This window comes from Schistosoma mansoni, chromosome W (assembly GCF_000237925.1).
Source record: "Schistosoma mansoni strain Puerto Rico chromosome W, complete genome".
NCBI lineage: Eukaryota > Metazoa > Platyhelminthes > Trematoda > Strigeidida > Schistosomatidae > Schistosoma > Schistosoma mansoni.
In genome coordinates, this window is record NC_031502.1 from 4,848,346 (window position 1) to 4,856,566 (window position 8,221).

Sequence of the window (8,221 nt, forward strand, 5' to 3'; positions counted from 1 at the left end):
ATACGCACAGTATTCACATATGCCAATTAGAGTCTGACCAGCTGCAGTCCTAACCCATCGATGGGGAGATTCAAACAAACAATACTAAGTAAAATAAACATAATTATTCATGAAAATTGATCCACTTAGCCACAAGGAATATGGTGGTTGGTTAAGCGTCTAGCTTTTTATTAGCTATCTAAGGAAAACCATCACTATTTGAAGTTAATTACATCCAACTTCGTTTTTCTACATTTGTCAACGAAATTTTAAGCGTACGCAAACAATACAAATGAAAATCATAATATTACCAAAACCAGAAAATTATAAAGGACAGTGCTTCATTTAAAACTAAAGCTTACTTTTCTACGATATGATCCTTTATACACGTCTCCAAACTGACCTTCACCAAGAACTTGTTCCAATGTTACTGAATTTCTATTTATTTCCAATCCTTCAATCAACAGATTAAAAGAATTGTTGTTTAAACTAATATGATATTTATGAGACTCAGTATTAGTTAACTCATAAGGATGAAATAAAAGAGACTAATTGTTTTAAACTAAACCTAATAACTATAAAATACTCAATAAATAGTGAGATTTAGTCAGACGTAAAATATTGTAAATGATAATCACAGCAAAACAATATTACATAACCTTAGAGTTGTTGCTAAACACCTCAAGTTGTATGTAATGTCAATTACTCTACATGATACAATGTGTTACATCGGGAATCAAATGATATCAAAGTGAATGTCACTTGAATTTAAACTGATGATTTGATTTTAAGCAGATAACCTATTAGTTAGCTCAGCTACGAATTCGACTTTTGCTAGAACAATTTCTTACTCCTATGACTGACCCTGAATGTTGTGTAGTATGACTATTAGTGAGAAGAAAATAATAGTCCAAAAATCGATGAAAACTAATAACCCCTACACTAACTTCATTAGTAAAGAATCTTATATCCCGTAAATCAATGAAAATCGATTAACTAACTAACAGATTCTTCACTTCACTGTTCTACCACATTCGCATAGATAAGCGTATGCAAAACTCATTAATTAGTACGTATTGCAAATATTAACATCAGACAAAATAACAATCACCACGGCTACAAACAAAGGTTGCATACTTTACATTTTTTTCTAATCAGAGTATAATAGTAGAGAAAAACCGCAACAAAAAACAGTTGATTATTTAAAACTGTTAATTATACGATCCAAATTACAAATATTTTGCATATCTAAAACGGTCACTAGCAAAGTAGCATGATAAATGATATGTATTAATTTTGAAATGGTGGAGATTTGTTATTTAGATGAATGATTCTGATGAAGTTCCATTCTCTGAGCTGAGAGGTTTAATCACGAAGTTTTCGTTATTCTTCTGAATAAACTAATCAAAACAAAGTGCAGGTAGGAGTGAGTTATCCGAATTTCTCTATATGTGCATGATTGAGTGTTCTGTTGGCTTGTTTAATGCACTAGAAGTCTGATTGTCCTTCTTTTTGATTGAACTTCTGTCCATTGAGTTGTACGTATTCAAACTTCAGCTTCTTGGCTTTCCTAACGTATTCCTCCTTGTTCATAATGATTGTAATGCGTCCTTTGTTCTCCGAGAGGATGAAAATATCCCCCTTAGTTCTGAGTACCTTCAATGTTTATTGCTCTTGTATGGTCACCCCGATGTTGTCTTTGTTCTGTAGAATTAGCGGTACTACTGTTTGTTTTATTTCCTGTTGAGTTCTTTTATTTATTCAGGTTGCTTTGTGTGATGACTTTAGTTCAGCTCAGAGAACAAAATTCCGTGAAAATCATGTATCAATGGAAAAAATCAACTCAATTCGAAATATTTTAGTCGTTTATTTATTAGTTTCTCTGTTATCTCATTAGTAGACTTGATAATATATTCATCCTTTTCAACATCTCTTTATTACAACAATAATTAGTTTACAGTCTGTACAGGCGTGTTTGTTTGTAAACATGTCATTTAACTCCCCTATATACAATTAAATACAACCCCAACAACTAGTAAAAATCATTGTTATGTCTCATCAACTAAATTGGATAATCCATAAATCCATTCTTGTTTTTTATGAATCACAATTTAACAGGATTGTATAATTTTAAGTTAACAGACTGACTTTGTTCAAACAACCTTTGAAAAGCAGGAGACACAAGACATTTTTCCGCCCTATTATGGGACTCTTCAGTAGTGAGCATCGACAATCCTACGAGGAACCGATCTCAGGACCTTCAGGCTTTGTGATGGGAGTGCCTATCAACACAAATGAAACCTTCAGTGATTAAATTTATAAACTGATCCCTTATCCTTGCTTGTTTACCGCGAGTTCTCCCTATAACAGCTTCTAAAGCGGGAATGAGGTGTACCTAATACATGTTGGGATAACCTCAGTTGACGAAGCTTCACAAGCTCATACAGTCACTTGACATTTTTACCTATTACTCTGAGTCTAACTTCATTATTGAAAACTGACTCTACTCATTACAGACAAGCAGTTCTTTAAAGCAGTTTATGATCAAATACTAGTAAATTAGGCAATTTGTTTAACTTTAAAGTTCATGTTTCATAACTAGAAAATAAAACTAATCGGACTCTGGTTTTATATACTGAGTAATACTTCATCCTGGTAAACAATTGTGAATCCCTTGATGTACTCAAAGTAAAGAATATAGGAATTAATTGTCTGAAACATAGTAATATCGGTCAAACATATCAGATACATTAACGGGAACAAGCATGTATAACCCTATAATTATGTTTTAAATTCAGTTTACGTGGATATAATCTAAAAAAATTATACGATTCGTTTATATCGTTGAAATATGAAAGATTTTATAGATCCACCTAACTTAACTTCTTCATATGTATAATGTGTATGTACGTATTTATCTGTGTTTAAAAAATACAAAAATTTGTCTACCATAAAAGTAAAACATATACTATGAATATTGTGAAACCATTGTATCACTAACCAAAGTATTGTAATAAACAGCTTCTTTATGAACGCTTTGTTAACGTTTGAACATTTAACTTGGTCAAAGTATTATTCTATAATTATCCAACAAAACTAAGTAACACTATGTTATGCTATGTCTTTAATAACTTTATACACACTGGAAGCCAACTTCAATAAAACACCATAGAGTTGTTGAAAGGAACTACAATCATTGAAATGATATCATTCTATCCATTTGTTAAGAGAGCTTTCTATGTGTATCATGACTGTAGTTTCCATGTTCTACGTTAAGTGATTTGTGGGGTCATGCGTACAAATCACTAATAAGTTGCAATGTAGTACTGAAAATCTACGAATGTTCAATAAGAATAAGGTAGATTTACATTCAAAGTATGCTAATTAAAAAAAAAAGAAAACAACCTCCAATTGTATTTTGATCTTAAATTTTAGGTAGTATTGGTTAATATTCAAGTCATAAAACAGGATAAGAAGAAAGTAGACAAATCGAACAAAAATTGACATTTCTTCAGGAATTAGACAAGTACTCTATTGTAGTGAACGAGAACACGAGTGGGGACAATTGAATGAATTTCAACAAAAAATAACATAACATCTTAGTAAAATCTGAAAGCCATACAAGAAATACTTAATTTGCAAAATGTCAATCAATTTTCTCAGACTTCATTGTTCTTTTGTTTCCACACGAATCGTTCTTGGTTCCTGTTCTCATTTCTTTGACCTTCTTAACCTCCTGTCTCCAGTCATTTCGCTTTCGATTGATGATAAATACTACTTGTATCTGTCAACATCAGTAGGATACTATCAGTATGTTAACTATTTATGCTTTATAGATTATAATTTACTTACAAGTTAATATAGATTACTAACTGCCTACTAACTGCTACTCTACAGGGGTTTATAGAAACTGTCAAGTTTCAAAGTTTATATGAGGAATTAGTTTTATTTAGATAAGAAGTGAAAACTAAAGGGCTCTGAACAGCTGTATCATTTTGATATGGTAGTCACATACTGGTATAAAACAGCAATATAGTATTCTCTAGCTAACAATAGTTGTTTAACTAGGATCAATTCGTGATACAAACTCCGAAAGACTAACTATTAACTTTTTCAATCAAATTCATTCTATGAATCTTTCTATAAGAAAGCAGTTAAATTAACCAGCTTTGATGACGGCGAAAACAAAGATTTTAATCCAAGACAATAAAATAAATATTAATGTTACTGTTAATTCGAAATTATGTAGACAAGTTAAAGCATTTTATAATATGAATAATTGTGCTCATTAATATGCAAATTATTTCCTTCAATAATAGAACCATTTTTCAAATAAAAAGATTTTCCCAATAAATTTATGTAAGTACAAATTATTAGAGAGACTATGCGTGTAAACATACAACACCTTCAGGAAAGAGGAAAGAATTCACATTACTGTAATGTAATGTATACATTATCAACATATTTATGAAATATTTGTCGATTTGACAATTTTAATGAGATACTTAAAGTAACAATTTATACATTATGAAAATCATTAATAAGGCGAAAGAGTAATACATACATACACACTTTCAGTTGCACATTCATTGTGAATTACACCTCAATACAAAGCCAATTTTTTCATGAATTTAAAATATTATATGTCTTGACAATTAGAAAGTTCTTAGTTTTTATGACTTTAAATTTTATTGAGTTCACGAACTGACAACCATTGGAAACCTGAAAGAACTAGAACTCCTCTACAGTGCTCGTCGATGATCCTACAAGCAAGAATCGAGATTTGGTCTCGCGCGTGTACGACTAACCTATAGACCACTAAGCCAGTATTCGGTGGTGTGTAATGTACATTGCCCTACCACTTTCTGTTCTTTTCACTGAGTAATTTCCTTACACCCAACAGGATTAAATTCCACTGGTCTCGAGTTCTCAATAGAGCTCTGGAAATCTCCTTTCGAAGCTTGTCACTAGTAAGCACATGAATATTACTAGTATGGAGTTACGGAAATTTTTAACGTGTTCATAATATCAACAAAATTCGGTATTGTAGTTTGAAAAACACCATAATTCATTAACATTCCTTGAATATGAAATGGATTTTTCTTTATGACAAAAGAATTGTATTATAATTATTATGCTCTAAAGAATAAATTTAATCTCGACATTAAGCTTGTAGAATTATTAAAATACTCTCTTTTAATTAAAGTAAGTGTTGATAATTTTGATCAAAAAGAATAATGTCGATTCTTAGTTAAACCATCCAGTCAAGAAGACTCAATATAACCAAAACGTTCTACTTTAAAAAATGAAATTGGAATTAACAAACACACTACTATTACTTCATGTATGTTTACATAAACCAATCGTTTCCATTATGCATGAGCTTCACCCGAATCCATGAACATAATAACTCGAATCGTCATAAAATCTTTTGTAGGAGCAAGGGATATAATAGACATTTGTCTTCTACAGACCTATATTATTGTTAAATAGCTCAGTCGATAGCAGATTAACATTTGAGGTGAAAAGAATTTAGTTCGAGTCTCAACATGATCATTAACACTGGGAGTTAGGGACATCAAGAAGATGAGTCTCGAACGTGATAAAACGTCTGAATTTCACTGCTAGCCACTACTCAATTTTATTTAAATAATAACACTTTTATTTTTTGTTGATTAATTCACAGGTTATTTCACATTTTCTCATCGTGTTTAAACCAGTCAAAATGAATATATATATATATATATATATATATATATATATATATATATAGTTTAATTGGGTAATACAATTCATAACCCTTTAATCAATATTTGACAAGCTTTTTCTCGTCAGTTTGTTTCTCATAGCATAACAACAAAATTCAGTTGTTAACATCCAAACAAAAACGGTTATCATCTGACTTGAGTATAATATTGTACTATTTGTAGCACATGAAAATGTATGGAAATCAATAAATACGCGTACGCTGACACACGTTCAATAAGATTTAAGTTGAAGTTGACCAATAAATAGAGAACTAACTTAAGTCATTCTGAAGTCATTTTTATCTTTGTGTATTGATTAGGCATCTCACATGTATAACATTCATACGGTCAATATTTATAACTGACTTATGTGATTTAATGTCTATGGTTGATCACAATGTTTTTAGCATTTAATAAGTATGTTCTATTCAGTACACTCGGTCATTTTTCCGTTCATCTAGTGAGTGATTGTTGCATATTAGAGTGTGTGAGGTTTACTTTCCTGCAAGCAGGCGAAGATATTCATAGATCACATGTATTGGCCAACCTCTGTATTTTACTTGGTAACTAGTCGGGAACAAGTTAGTTACCTAAGTCTATAGTTAAGAAGAAAATCCAGGTGATAAAACATCATAAGAATTTCTGGTAACATGACATTCATGTCACGAAAATTCCGCAATGCTTATTTTAAACGAAGATAAGAATTGCTGAGCCAGTACAGAATGAAACGATTGTCATGCCAATCTTCAAAAATGCTTTATAAAATTCATGTAATGATCAACGAGTCCTATGTCTACTACCATTTTTTAAAAAACAAACAATATCTTCAAGCAGAGATGGATGACGGCTAGCAGTGTGATCCAAGATAAGCGTTTCGTCCTTATTAGGATTTGTCAGATGGATGTACCTACATCTTAGAGTTGGTGTCCATGCCGGGTCTCGAACCCAGTACTGTTTACTATAATCCACTAAGCTGTTGAATCTAGATAGCCATTGGCTTAAGGCAGAAATATAAATGTTAGTTTATATGCTATGGTTGTTTTAATTTTCCCATAAATGTTTAGAACTGCAATTTATCTACCTCCGTTTAAAAATGCTTGTAACTTAATGGTATTATCGAGGTGATATGCACAGGATCTATATATGCCAACAGAGACTGATCAATTCCAACCCTAAACATCAGTTGGAGGATTCAAACAACACCTTTGACAATAATATATACCTTTGAAATGTATTTCATAGTTGTGATCTTATATAAAATGTAGACTTTAAATATTTCAACTCTTATAATTATCACCGTATGATTTCCCATAGCTTATGTCACCTTGACATTATCGTTTGGTTTCAAGTGTAGGAATTCTTTTTAACTTTAATTGAATCAACTTTTTTCTCTCTATGATAAGTAATACTAACAAAGAAGCAAGTTTAGGGGCAATGACACAAAACTATACAGTATTACATAAAGCCTTGTTTAACTAGAAGAAAATGTCATGAAGGAAATTTTATTTAATGTGTCAAATAGTAGGTTTTCTTATTTTATATCAGTACGTCTGGAGATGACTAGCAAGATGATGTCAGAAGGGATATTGATGATGAAAACAAAAAAAAGATTTTTCAATAAACAAAAAAAGGAAACTAAATTAGATAAAGTAAAGCATGAATTACCATCGACATTTACTAATAAAAAAACCAACAAAAAAATGAATTTATCAATTTATGACTAAACAATTGACTTGAACTCATATCACAACCAGTTTGAAACTCTTAAAACTATTTTTAAATAAGAACTATCAAATACCACAATAAATCTGGAACCATATTAAGTAGGTAGGTCATTTATCATTAAATAGTAATTAGTATAATCTGAAGTGAAATTTTTGATTCCAATTCTATTAATTCATTTTGGAATCTTTAATTATTCACTATAGAATATCATGAAACCTGATGTCTAAACACATAATATTCTTGATTTTTTTTATAAAAAACCTCGACTGTGGATCGGTTGAAATTAGACATTAACACCGTTGGATGTTGGTTCAGTGGTCTATCGGTTAAAAGTGCTCACGCGCGAGACTGATAGGTCCTGGGTTCGAATCTCACGAGGCCGGATCGTGGATGCGCACTGCCGAGGAGTCCTACAATAGGACGAAACGGCCGTTCAGTGCTACCAGGTTTTCCATGGTAGTCTAGCCTCAGTTGATTCATGATCTCAACCATTTAAACTGTTAAAATTTTAAAAATAACTACCGGTTATAAGTGAACATTTTACCGTAAGTTATAAAGTTTAATTAAAATTAATAATAATTATTATCTTGAGGTGATAAGTAAAACTGTCTTTATTAATTACTTAGTATTGTTTGTTTGGATCTTGCCATTGACGTCTGTAGGACTGCAGCTGGTCAGTCTCTAATTGGCATACGTGCATACTGTGCGTATTGCCTCGATATAGCCTAAATCCATCTTTGCTTACCATGCTTGTGAATTTAGGCTATATC

The 8,221-nt window shown here is 31.3% G+C and overlaps 1 protein-coding gene across 1 annotated transcript in view; it reads right to left on the bottom strand.

Annotated features, from left to right (window-relative positions):
• The window catches only part of Smp_137610 (tyrosine kinase), a gene marked incomplete at both ends in the record, with an annotated part of 73,142 nt that overhangs the window by 42,574 nt on the left and 22,347 nt on the right, over positions 1-8,221 (bottom strand). The gene's annotated exons all lie outside the window — the stretch shown is intronic.